This window comes from Dermatophagoides pteronyssinus, unplaced genomic scaffold, assembly GCF_027571235.1.
Source record: "Dermatophagoides pteronyssinus isolate colony J.1.1.1.1 unplaced genomic scaffold, Derpt_VIB-CSIC_2022.12 sq0005, whole genome shotgun sequence".
NCBI classification, from domain to species: Eukaryota; Metazoa; Arthropoda; class Arachnida; order Sarcoptiformes; family Pyroglyphidae; genus Dermatophagoides; species Dermatophagoides pteronyssinus.
The window spans coordinates 2,243,107-2,258,431 of NW_027461529.1; the positions used below are offsets into that span (position 1 = coordinate 2,243,107).

Genomic DNA, 15,325 nt, shown 5'->3' on the forward strand with positions numbered 1-15,325 from the left:
AAATCCAAATGGAATTTTTCTATTTTACAAAAAAAAAATAATTTTAATTTTCAATTTTTCAACTGAGAACCAAAAAGAAGAAGAAGAAAAGCAGAATTTTTTCCAAACTTGACAATAAAAAAAGTACAGTTAGAAAATGACATTTGTCAGTTTCTGTTTAAAAAAAATTGCTGTTTCTGTTGTTTTATTATCATCATTATTTTGGATTTTTTTTCTTGGAACAATTATTATTATAAGATTTTTTTTACTCCATTCATATTTTTCTTTTGGTTTTTACCAATGTCTCTGTGTGTGTGTGGGTGTAAATGACTGAATCAATTGACTGACTTTTGACAAATGTCCAATTTCCACTGTCATTATTTTCATTTTTGTTGTTGTTGTTGTTGTTGTTGGCTATACCATCAATTGTCATTGTCTTTCTTCTTCTTCTTCTGCTTCTAAGATAAAAAATATGGTAAAAACATTGGATAAACTTTTTTGTTGTTGTTGTTGTTGAAACCAGAATCAAAAGTTGAAAATCAGTTTTTTTTCTTTTCTTTGGCGAAGAGAGAGATTGGATAATTACTTGATTTTTTAGTGATGCTAACTGAACAATCAAAGAAAAGAAAATCCAAAAAATCAAAAATTGAAAAGTTTATTTTTTTTTTAAAGTTAATAGTCGTTTGACTATTATGATAATCATCATTATCAAAAATGATTCATTCTTAATTTCTATTTTGAATGTTTATTTGAAAATAGAAACAGAAAAAAAACTCTGAATTACTTATGATGATCATTTTAGTGTGTTTAGAATAGAATCTCTAACCAAAGAAATTGGATTTTTAAATGAAGAAAAAATGAGTTTTTTTTCTCTGTACAATTCAATGATGATGGGGTGAATTTGTGAAAAAAAATTGTCAAATCAGTTGGTGGCCATCAATGTTAATCATTTTTTTTTCTGTCCATTTTTTTTATTTCTTGTTACCCTGGTGATGCGTTTTATCAATTGCTATTTTGTTCCTTTAAATCATTCATTCATTCTTATTATTATTATTAAAATATCAAGAATTTCCTAAATTTGACTATCGAAACCAAAACAAACAAATGTTTTTTTTTTGTTGTGTGGATATTATTGAAGCAAATCACGCGAATAACCGAAAAAAAATGAGAAATTTTCGCTTGCTTGTCCTCACCACGACATCAATAAAAATCAATCAACAAATTCATTTTTTGTTTTTACTACTTTGTTTCAGGATTAATATTTTCAAGAAAAAATAACATATTTTTATTATTTAAGAATTTTGTTTCAATTGTAATCTTATTATGACTGTTTTATGTAATAATTTTTTGATGAAATATGGTTGTCGTCGTCGTCGTCGTATATGAATAGAGGAAAAAACCACACCATCACCAGTGTTGATTCGCCTACAGAATAGAGATAGAGAGAGAGAACAATTTTTCTTAAACATCTTATTCTATTTTTTCAATTACATAATCACTTATCGACCCTATGGCTATGTCTAGTTTTGAATCATAAATGATGATGATGATGATCATCATCATTATCATCTTCTTCTTCATTGATGGATCGATATCTAAAGTTTTTAGTCAAGTTTTCTGCTCTCATTACATTTCTATTTATCTATCTATCTATGTTTAACTGATGATACAGTGGGAGAGAGAGAGAGAGAGAGAAAGAGTGAACCAAAATTATATACAATTATTGTTGTTGTTGTTGTTCAGAATCAGATGCTTTAGTTTTCTTTTTTTTACTTTTCAACTGGAACATGAACAACAGCAAAAGGAAAACGAAAAAGAATCACTTTTTTTGTTGAACAATGATACATGGATCGATATATGATTTTGATCTGTATCTCTTTTTTTTATTATTAATATTATTGTTTTTTGTTCCATCATCCATCTAATTTATATCTGGTTATATTTGTTTTTTTTTTCTTCTTCACCCCACTACTGTTGTTGTTGTTGTTCATTTCAACTCTTTTGACACGACAAAAAAAACTAAATGAAATGAAATGATGATGATGATGAAAAAAAAGTTTACTCTTCTTCTTCTTCTTCTTCTCCATACTGCTTGGGTTTTTTTTTCTCTCTGGTTCATTCGATGCAATGATCTTCATTTTTTTTTATTTGTTTGGTTTGGTTTGGTTCTGTTTGGTTCAAATGAATTTCACTTGGGAAAAATATTGTATATATTGAAGAGAGAGAAAGAGAAAATTGTATATCATAGGAAGTTGTGCAGCAAAAAAAAAAAAAAAAAAAGTTTTCTTCCTTTTCTTCAACTAACCATTATAATATACCAGCAATGACAATGATGATGATGATGACAATTCAAATCGTTTCGTATTGTATTTTAGTCAAGTTTCTTCTTTCAAATATCATTGATTTTATTTTTGTTGTTGTTGTTGAAAGAATATATATTGAGGAAAGTTTCCTTAATTGACAATATTCACAATGAATTTTTGAAATTTAATTTTCTTTTCTTTTTTTCATTATTATCATTATCATCATCATGACAATACTTTCAGATTTCATTTCTTCCTTTAGGCTAGTTATATGTTGATTAGAATTCTAATTGATGTCATTTTCAAGTGGTTTGTCTTGAGTTTGATTGAGAAAATTGTATTGAAAAAGCAAATAAGTTTCGTTTTGAATTTTTTTTTGAAAAAAAATTCTTCTTTTTGTCTAATTTTTCATTTGTTTTTCAGGTAAAAAAAGAATGATCATCATAATTTTTCAATCATTCAGTTCTTTTTTTTTTTGGTTCAAGAAAAATCTCATCAAGTATTCAGGCCTTTTAATGTTCATTCACAAACAAACAAACATTACCTGCCAAAATAATAATTATTCATCATCGTATATCATCCTATTGAAACAAAAACAAAACGGAACAAATCAAACAAAAAAAAAATAACCTCCAAAACGAAAAGAACACACAAAAACTACTAACTTATAATGTCGAAATAGTTGAAAAAAAGCAAGCAAACCAAAAAAAAAAAAATGTCCAACAAAAAAGAATTAAATAATGAAGAATTTATGCATATTAACACAATATGAAAATAATAATAAAATAATAATAATAATAATTTTTGTTTCAGTAGTTGCGGTTACTACTATTGCGGTTACTACTGTCGTAGTTCGTATTGTGTTGTTTATATATGTTACATAATGATGATAATGATTAAAAGCAAAGAAAAAGAAGAAGAAGAAGAAAATAAGGCAACAAACACATGAATTTGAATCAATAATAAAAAGAAGAATTTTGCTTCATTTTTTTTGATATTTTGCAATGTTTATGACAAGTCAAACGATTATTCATTTATTAACTTTAATAATAATAATAATGATAATCATTTTCAGATGGCATAGTCAAAGAGAGAGAGAGAGAGAGAGAGAGAGAGAGAGAGAGAGAGAGTGAGAGTGAAAATTGTTCATTAATTTCTCAATGTTTTTTTTTTGTTCTTTGCATTGTACCATGTATGGTAATCAACTACATCAGAAACTATAGTTAGAATGAATGAATGAATGAATGAAAAATTCAAAAATAAATTTATTCAGTTTTGGAAAAATTCTCGTGTTCATCGCACGCATCACAGATACGTTCAAAGTTTTTTTTTTTGGTTTCATAAACTTTTTTTTTTTGGTTTTTTGGTCATTGTAGGTCAATTGTTTACTGTTGTTTTCAAAGTTTCAAATGAAAATTAATTCCAACAAGTTTCTTATGATTCTGGAAATATTCTTCTTTTTTTTTTTTTGTTGTTGTTGAATAAATAAATAGAAAATGAAAATCTCTGTGTTCGTGTGTGTTGGTCAATGTTTATAATTGCTTATCCAGAAATGGCCATCATTTTTTTTCTTTTTGGTTGGATTTTACATCAAGAACCAGAAGAAATTGTTGGTCCTAATTTTTTGTTAAATAGAAGAAAATCCAACAACAACAACAACGATATAATAACATAATGACAATGACAATAGTTCAATGATGATGATGAACAACACTATGATAATGATGATGATGATGATGATGATAAAATTGAAGATGAATCTATTATGAATTCACATCATGTTTTTTGTCTCCATTTCTATTCGTATTCTGTTGTTTTTTTTTATTTTTTTTTGGTTGAATTCTTTAACTGAGGAAGGAGCGAAAAAAGAGAGAGAGAGAGAGATTCTGGTTATACTGAATTATTATTATTTTTCTTTCTTTCATTCATTTGTCCATCAATTCAACCATCCATCCATCCATCCATCCACAATGTCCATATATATATGATTCTATAATTCAATGATTTTTTTTTGAAGTTGTGAAGATATACAATGTATGTATGTGTGCGAGTGCTATTTTGGATTTAATAAAAAAAAATAATAACTTTACTTTACAACTATAATACAACAACAGTTATTATCAGCCATGTTGACTTTTTTATTATTATTATAACATTGGAATTTGTTGATTTTTGACACTTTGATTTCATTCTTTCACTCACTTTCACTGATCATCATCCAAAATCTTCTTGTTGTGAATTAGTTTGTGTGTATGAAGTTGAAGAAGAAACGGAAAAAAAATAAAAATAAAATTTCATTTCCAACTCTCAGTGATATAATAAGAAAACGAGGTCAACAAATAATAAAAAAAACTTGGTTAGAATTTTATAACAATAATTTTCTTAACCAGAATTATATGGTCAATAAGATTATTATTATTATTAATTTTACATTCTAAATATTATCATCAATTGACGTCACCCACACAAACACAAAATTGACAGATGTGTGGGTGTTTGTGCGTAAACAAACTTAACAACAACAAAAAAACAACAAGTTTGGCAATTTTGTTTGTTTTTTTTTATTTTCAATTGAATTTTCATCATCCATTTTTTTCACTTACAAATTCTGTACATATTCTGGATTTACTGGACGAAAAAAATAAAATAAAATTTTGATATGATGACCGATAATAATAATGGTTTTTCAATTGAAAGAATTTTTTTTTTTTTAAAGAAATTTGTCAATTTCAAACAATTCAATCAGAATTTGGTTTTTTCTTTTCTCTTTCTCCAAATGTAGACCAAATAGAAATTTGATTGTTTTTTTTATTTTAAATTCTGTTATTGTTTCTTCAAATTCGAAAGGTTATTCTTCTTGGTCAATAATAATAAATTCATTTTCTTCTTGATTGTTGTTGTTGTATTGCCTAGTCTATTCATATGTGCTAAACAATTTTATTTGTTTCCTTTTTCAATCTCCAATGTCCCAAAAAAATAAAATTGATGATAACTAAATTCTGCCTTGTTCGAACATATCATTGTTGATTATGATATTCATTTCTGTTATTTTTTTATTTCCAAATAATATTTGATAGTTTGGTGATATTTTCATATATGGAATATATATTCATATTCACCACATAACCAAACCATATAGTCACAGTCAAAAACGTAACATAACTTGACTAATTAGTATCATTTAATTAACATTTGTATCGTTTCAATTTGATATATTTTTTTTTTTGTTTGTAATGAAGTTTTCTTCTGCTTTTCTTTCTAAAGGTGTCCCTCATCATCATCATCATCATTTAAATGTAGATAATGGTGGTAGTTGGGGTGGAAATAGTGATAGAGAGAGAGAAGAATTTCATTATTTTATAATAGCAAAATATTTCTTCTTCTTTTTTTTTCCATAGCCGTTATATTTCGAGAGACAATTCTATCAATTTCCTGGGTTTAATTTTATATTCTGGTTTGTTTTTTTGTTTTTTTTCATTTCGATTTGATTCTCACTGTGTTTTTATTATTATTATTATTATTATTCCCGCCTTGCCTCCGGTTGCCTAGTATGCCATCATTATTATTATTATTTTGTTGGTGGTGGTATGTATTGTATAATTAGATTCATAAATGATGAAACAAAAAAATCTAAAACGCCTACAAATTTGTCCTGTAAACTTTTTTCTTTCTTCTTTCCTTTTTTTTTTTTGATTGCTTCCAATTCCAATTTCCTAATTTATACAGTTAAAAGTTAGTTAGTTAGTTTTTTGTTTTGTTTCACATGTCGCGTCTACTTCATAAAAAATTTAAACATAATGAAAAACACAGAACTGATGATGATGAAAACGTTTTCATCATCATCATCAACCGTAATTAAACTATTTTTGGTTTCTATTTTTCTGAAAAAAAATTTGATTTTATTGAAGAATTTCGTTTCTTTTCAAAATTGAAACATACACGCATCAACACATTTACAACAATAAAGTAATTTCATTTGTAATACACTTATTTTTTATTAAATTCAATTCAATTCAGTTGATTATCATTTTTAATTTATTTATTTATTTTTTTTTTTTTTTTTTATAATTATAATTAGTTATATTTATTATTATAACAACAACAAAATGGCTATCATAGATTATCATTATTTGATTGTAACGGATGTTTTTTTTTGTGTGTGTGTGTGTGTATTGAATATCGATTGTGAACATATATATCATACATAAGCATAATGTATGTTTTCACATTTGTTACATGTTTCTCTCTCTCTCTCTCTCTCTCTCTCTCTCTCTCTCTCTCTCTCTCTCTCTCTCTCTCTCTCTCTCTCTCTCTCTCTCTCTCTCTCTCTCTCTCTCTCTCTCTCTCTCTCTTTCACAATCAACAATATTAATCTGATCAATTAGAGTGAAGCCAAACACATACAAACAAACATATAAACATATTCCAAAGAAACAAGAAACCCCAGAAAAAAACATTATATATCCACACCAATATATATCGATTGATTGAGAATAATAATAATCAACAACAACAACAATAACAAGAGAAAAGAAAAAAATTTAGAAACATCATCATATTCACTTTCATGAATGTTAATATAAGTCATTTCTAAATGATGATGATGATGATGTAACGAAAAATCCATGAAACAACAACCAACAACAAAAATTGAAAACACTAAATTCAAAATACATTGATAGAAATGTATAAATGAATGAATGAAAAATAATCGATAGCTTTTACAACAATTATGATATACAACAACAACCAAGAACAACAACCAAGAGAAATTACATTGAAACCAATTTGAAAATTTTTCCAATAATATTATCCACCTTTTGCCCAAAAAAAATACACCATGCACATATTCCCGCATAAAGCATGTTGTCGATTTCGAAGAAGAAAAAACCAGGAAAAAAAACCAGAAAAAACGACTACGACGATATCATCATCATCATCAACAATAACAACGAAACGAAAAAAAAACATATTAACGTTTTACGTGATTCCATTTCTATACATTTTTTCGATATATCGTTCATCATTTGATATTGTTGTTGTTATTTTTCATCATCCCCGTTTTTACAGCTATTTTCATCTATCCATCTCTATTTGTTTCAACCAAAGAAGAAAAAAAAATGAAACTTGTTCAAAGTTTTTTTTTTCTTTTCTTTTCTTTTGGAAATGTATCCATTGAACGAATTGGGAAAAAAAAATATTCTCACTTTCTCTCGCACACACACACAATCTTTTTTTCCTCTATCCACATTCTTTGCAGAAATTTTTTTTTCTAACTTTCGAAAAAATCCCAAAAAACAGCATTCAAAATCAAAGTCAAACGTGCTTTCGTGTTAAATCTGATTGATAATCTACAGAAAGATGGTTTGCAATCCTGTTTTGTTAGTTAATCCATTTGGCTGGAATCAAAATTTTTAATGTCTTTTTTACTACTTTTAACACTCGACAGAAACAAGGAAAACAAAGAAAAACGATCGAACCAAATTTATTGATAATCGATTCTTAATGAAACTTATAATCACAGACACACACATGATACTATGACATTTAATGTGATTTTTCTGGGTTACTTTGATATAATCATGATAATGAAATTCCTATGAAGAGAAACAAACAACAAAGCAAAACTGCAATCCTTTCTATTGCATTCATAAACAGAGAAAAGAAAAATTTAAAAAAAATCAAGCAAAATATCTTGACACTGAAAACATGTATGACAAACAACAAGAAAAAGAAAAAGAAAACTTTCATCAAAATTATATCCGGTCTGTTTCTGAAACAACAACATCCATAACATTAAAATAACACGGCATAACTATTGAGGGGAAAAACTATTTCTCTCACTCACTCTCACCCTGTTGTTGTTGTTTTTTTTTATTTCTCACCATGTTTTTCATTATCATCTTGTATACAGAATAAAAACTAAGCAGGGAGCCAACAACCGCACACACAGACACAAAGAAAGTCTCATCATCATCATCGTCATTCAGTAAAATCACCAAAAAAAAAAAAAAAAATGATTCTCTAAAATACAACATTGGAAAACTGGAAAAAAGAAGAAAAAAAACTAAACTAAAAAATTCAGCACATTCACAAATGATGATGATGATGATGATGAACAACAACAAAAACGAAGCACAAAAAATAAAAAAAATCCTAAACTTCTGAATCCAGAATAATTTTTTTTTTCTTTTTTTTTTGGTTTGGTTTTTCGCTATGTGTGTGTATGTGTGTGTGTGTACACACTATGTGTTGGATTTTCATTCATTCATTCATTTTCTTTCGGGTTTTCTTTCTTTCTTTTCTTAGCCACATTTATTCTCTACATGGCTATGTTTTAGTGTGAAAATAAAAATATCTGTATGTGTTAGGGCGATATGATCCTAGACCGAATCCTAGAATGATTCTTTCATTCTTTCTCCATCATCATTTCATTCACCAATTGGTTTACTTACAGACTAGCGGATATATTTGGTTAGTTGTTTGGTTGGTTGTTTAGTGTATTCGATATATATCCAAAACCTATGACTATATTTTTATATGTATGTGATGTTATTTGATGTGGTATGGCTATGTGTGGTAGGTTCAAATTCTTTTACCCGAAGCCTGGCGGTTATTTCACTATTGAAATGAATTGAACAAAAATCTTTTTAAAACGAAATGTAGAAATGATCATAGTCGTCATCATCATCATTGTCGATCCTGGAATCATCTATTTCATTGCTTGTCCTTTTTTTTGCAGTTTTTTTCTTCTTCATTTTCTTGTTATTTCTCTTTTCTTTTTATTCTTTTCTTCAGTATAGCAGCTTTATTCATTCATGTGTTTGTTTGTTGTTTGTTTGTATGGTGGATACGATTTTATTTTCTTCTTTTCTTTTCTCTGGTTTGGTTGGATCATTCTCATGTTTGATTTCGACTGTCTGTTTCGACAACTATTCTTTCTCTCTCTGTGTCTCTGTGTGTGTGATATATTTCTTTTCATCCGTTTTTTTTGTTTTGTTTTGTTTTGTTTAGTGGCTGTAAACTTTTCGGCGCCCGCTATTTTTTCTAATCATCAACATTAACATCGTCATCTTTTTTTTCATTTGCCCATCATCATACAGTTTTTTTTCCACTGTTCATTCTAACCATTATCCTTATCCTTTAACCAAATTTCAATTGAAAAAAACAGAATGAAAAAAAATTCATTCACATTTTCGGTCTGTTTTGCGTGTGTTGATTTTGGTTCATTTGCACACACATCATATTTTTGAATGTTTTTTTGTTTTGTTTTCATAAATGAAAACGATTCTTTTGAAATGTTTACTTGTAATTTTGTTGTTCTGTGTTGTGTTTGTGTGGATATAGCCAACATAGTTTCATCAATAATTATTTCAAATTATTATTTTGAAAAGAAAAAAAAGTTTGTTATCAACATTATCTCTGTGTGTGTGTGTTTAATTCTTGATAAATATTCTGTTAAGATCAATGAATGTCCCCTTTTTCCTCTTCAATATCAGCAACAACAACAAAAAGTTTTTTTTCTTCTCCCATTTTGTGCTTCACAAAACAGCAGCCGAAAAAAAAACTTTGTTATTCAACATTTATTTATTTTATTTAAATTAACACACTGCCAACAAGATGGCATTTGTGTTCACTTGAAAAAAGAAAAGAAGAGAGAAAAAAAAAATTATAATTTCATATTAATATACTGTTTACAAATATAATTGAAAAGTAAAAATATTATTCAACATTGAAAACAAAAACAAAAAAATAATAAGGTAAAATTTGTTTATAAATATCATACATACACAAAATTCAATCATACAATCGGATCATGAAAATGATCCCCAAAAGAAATGAAAAAAAAGAAAAGAAAATCGGATAACTAATATGAAATTTGATCTGATTTGTGTGTGTGTGTGTGGGTGTTTTATTTACAGAATCATCATCTGAATGAATAGAAAAGAAAAGAAAAGAAAAGAAACAAAGAAAACATTTATCTAATTATTTTTCAATAACATATAAATATAAATTAAGTAAAGTAGTTTAGTAGTTTTTAGTTATAAATTTTCAATTAATTATATGATTAAGTTCATCATCAAATATTCATAAAATCACAAAAGTTTCTTTCTTTCTCCATAGTGTCTTAAGATTTTAAGAAATTTTTGTTTTTCTCCAGTTTGGTCATTTGCATTCGTAAAAGAAAAAGTTACGAATTTTGAATTTTTCTTCATCCGAATTCCTTTTTCTCGGTTATCGTCGATATTAATCTTTTCTTCTTCTGATCCATTTACTATCAATGATATTCGATAGAAAAAAATTCGTGCTTTTTATCGATACAGCAATTCTTTTTTTTTGTTGTTGGTAATTTTGATGTTTTTCTTGGTTTGATTTAATCAAAGATAAATGAAATGAAATGAAAATGATTCCTGTCCACCAAATATATGGCCAATCATCATCATCATTATTTGTAAAGTGTCTTTTCTAAAAACGAAATTTCAACGAAAAAACGATGAAAAATATTTCAATGAATTTTTCTTTTAGTTCTTTTTGCAGTCTGGATTCTTTCATTTATTATAATGAGTTTTTTTCTCTTCTTTATTTGGTTTGCTAGTTTTTTTTCGTTTCTGTGTGTATGAATTTCATTGAAATCAAATTAAGAATTTTTATTTGTGAAGAAAAAAAAGTTATTTCATTTTCATTTGACATAGAATTTTCAAGTATGCTTTCGGTGCTGTAATGAGTCTTATTTTATTTTCTTTTGCAAAAATAAACTGAAATTTCTGAATGAATCAAATTTTCAAATGTGACCACGTGTTTTGCTCTCTTCAAAACAACAAACAACATTTCTAAATTAATAAGCCTCATAATTCTTTCTTGTTGTTGATAAAATTATGCAAATTTTTCCCAAGTAAATGTTTGTAGGAGAGAAAACCCACGCCACAACTTAGTAAAGAAAAACAACAACAACAAAAAAACTGAAAGGAAAAAAAATCTACATTAAAAAAAAATTCTCATCGCCAATTTATTTGAACCCTTTTTTTTCTCTCCATTTGGATAATTGAAACTGTCAATTTTTCTTTTTTTCTTGTTGTTGTTGCCTCTATGAATATTCTTGGGTAAATTTTTGTTGTTGTTGTTAATGTATTTCATCCACTTTATTCTCGTTTGCTCATTTATTTCGTGTATGGATTGTCAATAACCAAACAAAACAAAACAAATAAAACAACAACAACAACAGAAATGCAAATGCAATATTTTAAAGGAGAGAAAATTCTCAAAAAAAATTTTTTTTGTGGTTTATGGCCATCAAAAACAACAACAACAACAAGAAACAAAATAATGAATATAAAAAAAAGAAAGTGAACAGGAAAAAGAAATTGAAATTGAAAATAAGTGAATTTTTTTTTTTCGTAAATAAAATACCATTGGGGCTATAGTTTTTGTTGTTGTTTGGTTTGGTTTTTTCGCTTTTCATAAGAATTTTCTCCCCTGGCAAACTTCTTCCATCCATTTACCACCAAAAAATGTTGAAAATATCCATCATCCTTTACATAAATGACGAATATTATTATTTTTCATTGTTTTTTGCCTCTTTTTTGCCACTTTTATCCAAAAAACCAATGGTTATTTTCATTTTATGAATACTTCAATAGAAAATATGCTGCCGTTTTCTTTTTGTTTCCACATTCCCTTTTGGTTAATGTTTTTTTCTTCTTTTTCTTCACAAATGCAATATTAAAGAAAAAAAATTTCACCTTTTTTTGCTGCGGCCTAAATATTATTCCGGTACATAAATCGAATGAAATAAAAAAATTTGTTCAAAACAAAACCAAAAAAATTACTGCATTCAAATATCGAAGAAGAGAAAAGAATCGAATTGAAACGTGATTATCCAATATCGAATAATGTGTGTGTGTGTATGAACGCATGTCGTGTTATGAATGGTGATTTTTTTATTTTCATTTTCATTTGAATTCTTCCTGTGAATGAATATAATAAAGTGAAACAAAAAAAAAAATGCTGTGATTAGATAACCAATGAAAAAAAATGATAGTGAACAACGAATATTGATGATGATCATCATGATCAACATTTGTATTGAATAAAAATCATCATCATGGATCATAAAAATGAATGAAATCTCTGTGTGTGTGTGTTGGTATTATATTAGTGAATGTGTTAAGCACAACAGAAAAAAAAATCATTAAAGTGATTTTCAATACAATACAGTTTTCTTTTCTTTTATATTTATATTCATTATACGTAAACGTATTTATTTGGTTTTTTCGTTTAATGGTTGATTCTGGTGTAAAGAATTTCACCTTTTTTTTCGTTCTGGGTTCTTCTTCATATATGAAACATTCTTAGATTCGGTGACAAACAGAACTTGATAATTTCTGATTTTGTTTTGAAAGAAAATTTTCATTTTTTTTTAAATGTTTATTTTTTTCCGATAATAGTAAGTAATTTCCGATTGATTTGTTAATTCAATTTTTTTCCTTTACTTGGATTCTTTGTTGATTTTGATCTGTTTGTTTTCTTTTTTCATTTTTTTTCTGGTTCAAATGATAAAGTAAAGTAAAGTGAAATAAGATTTCACTTTAACTTATAAGTTGCAAATATTGATTTATACTTTGTTTTGAACAAAAAAAATTGAAACTGTGAACGAAACGAAACTTTTTTCTTCTTCTTCTTTCTTGTTTCAATTCTTAAATTTTTAATCTTTTTAAATTGAGACAATCAAATTGAATTGAATCGATATTGAAAATTTCCATCATCATCATCATCATTTGATGTTTAAAAAGTAAAGTATTTGTGAAAAGATTTTTCCAACGAAAAAAAAATGGCGAATTTCTCTCTATTGAATTTGACTTGTTTTTCACAATATTTTTCCATTCAAAATAGATAAAAGAATCAATTATTCATATTCAATTCAATCGAATATTTTTGTTTCCTTTTTTTTCTTCAAACTAAAGCAGCAAAACAGCAACAACAACAACAACATTGAATTTGATACATGTAGACGAAACTTGTAAATAAAGTTTTTTTCTTCAATTATTGATATGATTTTTTTTTAAAAAAAGGTAATAAAATTGAACAACAAATTTTCCTCTGTTTAGTTTTTTGTTTGAAAATTGAAATTCTGCTGAAATTCATTTTGTGTTAATCCAAGGGAAAAAAAATCAATCATTGATGTGTGTAAGTAACTATAGTGAGAAAAACAAACAAACAAACAGAAAACTGAATAAATGACGAATTATGAATTTTTTCGTTATCGATTCATATGATGATGATGATTATGATGTAACTACTTTTTATTTATGACCTAGTTAACTATAACAACAACAACAATATTATTATTGCATAATCCAGTGATTCTCAACCCGTGTGCCGCGGCACTTTGGTGTGCCGCGAAATTCTGAAAATGCAACTGTTATATATTTAAAAATTCTAAAATTGTGCCGCGACAACAAAAAGGTTGAGAATCACTGCCATAATCTAATGAATATTTTCTCTTTTCTCTATATGGATATTTCTATGGAATTTGGTTTTGTTTTTTGTGTTTGTATATGATTGATCTTTTTTTTTCTTTTTTTTCTTTGGTTTGAAAAGTAAAACACTAGAATAAATGAACTTCTTGTTCATTTATGTTATCTTGTTCTTCATTTGTTTCTAATCATCTTTCGTTTTTTTTTTTCGTTTTTCGGTTTGTTTATTTTAGTCATTTTCTTTTCCACTGTACAATGATGTATGATGATGAATTTGTTTTCACCTTTTTCTTCTCTCTCTCGCTCTGTATGTTTGATAATTAAAATAATAATAATGACAAGTGATGAATGAGAATTGAGTGTTAAATCTTTTAACACAAACAAACAAACAAACAAACAAGGAGAGTGAGAGAGAGACAATTCATTATCTTCATTTTGTTCTGTGTTTTGTTCAATCAGAAAACAAAACCTGATGACCACATAGTAAATACAGTAAATATGAGCAAGTAGGATTTGTTGAATAATCCAAAAAAAAACAAAAACATGTTTTTCATTTTGTTTTCAACAACAAAATAATAGGAAAAATATGAAAGAAAAAAAAGTTCAAATCACGCATACACAAACACACAAAGAATATTCGAAGGCTATAATTCGACCAAAGAGATTAGTTGAAACAGAGAAAAAAACTTATCAAAGCTTATCATTATCCATTTTTTAATGATAATTTTTTTTTACCAGAAAAACTGACAGCTATGTTGATTAATAAAGATGATTATCGTTTGATTGAACGACTTTTTTTTCAAGTTGATTTGATTTGACGTCCAGGAAAAAGAAACAAATTTTCCATGTTTTTTGTTTCTTGAATAAACATCAATTTAAAAAGTTTTTTCTTTTTTTTGGCTGGTTTGGACTGTCAAATATATTGTCCACATATATATACAGAATTTATGTTTGTTACAAATGTCATAAGTTTCATTCTCTCTCTCTCTCTTGCTATTTTGTTTTCACTTTTTTTTTATTCATACCGTTCAACAAAAAATTCATTCATTCATTCATTTTGTTTTTTGTTTTTGACATTCAACATAATGATGATGTCAACAAATATTATCTAATAATTTTTTTTTTTGCATGAAAAATGTGACATTTTTATAATGATGATGTTATGATGGAAAAAAAATAGGAGACCAGAAGTCGTGTGTTTATACAGTGTTTCAAATTTATGTTATTTTCAGTCTATGAATTTTCTTGAATACAAAATGATTGATTAAATAATTTTGAAGTAACTACCAAAACTTTTTTCAAAGTTCATTTGTAATTTCAAATTATTATTATTATTATTATTATTGTAATCATTTAACAGAATGGTGTTAATTTTTCTGTTTTCTGTTTTTACTGAATAATGATAATCATCATCATCATCATTATTAGTAACTACTAAAAATGATGTTTATTATGATTTTTTTTTCTAGACACAAAAACAAATGAAATGACATTTTTTGTTTTTGTGGAGTTCGTTTGTTTGTAAGGCTTATTTATTTGGATGATTATCATCAAAATGTTAAATGATGA

At 26.6% G+C, this 15,325-nt stretch overlaps 1 protein-coding gene across 1 annotated transcript in view; it reads left to right on the plus strand.

Annotated features, from left to right (window-relative positions):
- The first annotated feature begins 9,889 nt into the window (after positions 1 to 9,889).
- LOC113796516 (uncharacterized) overlaps positions 9,890 to 15,325 on the plus strand; it is a 46,656-nt gene continuing 41,220 nt past the window's right edge. The window contains exon 1 of the mRNA XM_075820077.1: positions 9,890 to 10,042. The gene's annotated coding sequence lies outside the window, so the exon portion shown is untranslated. The remainder of the gene's footprint in view (positions 10,043 to 15,325) is intronic.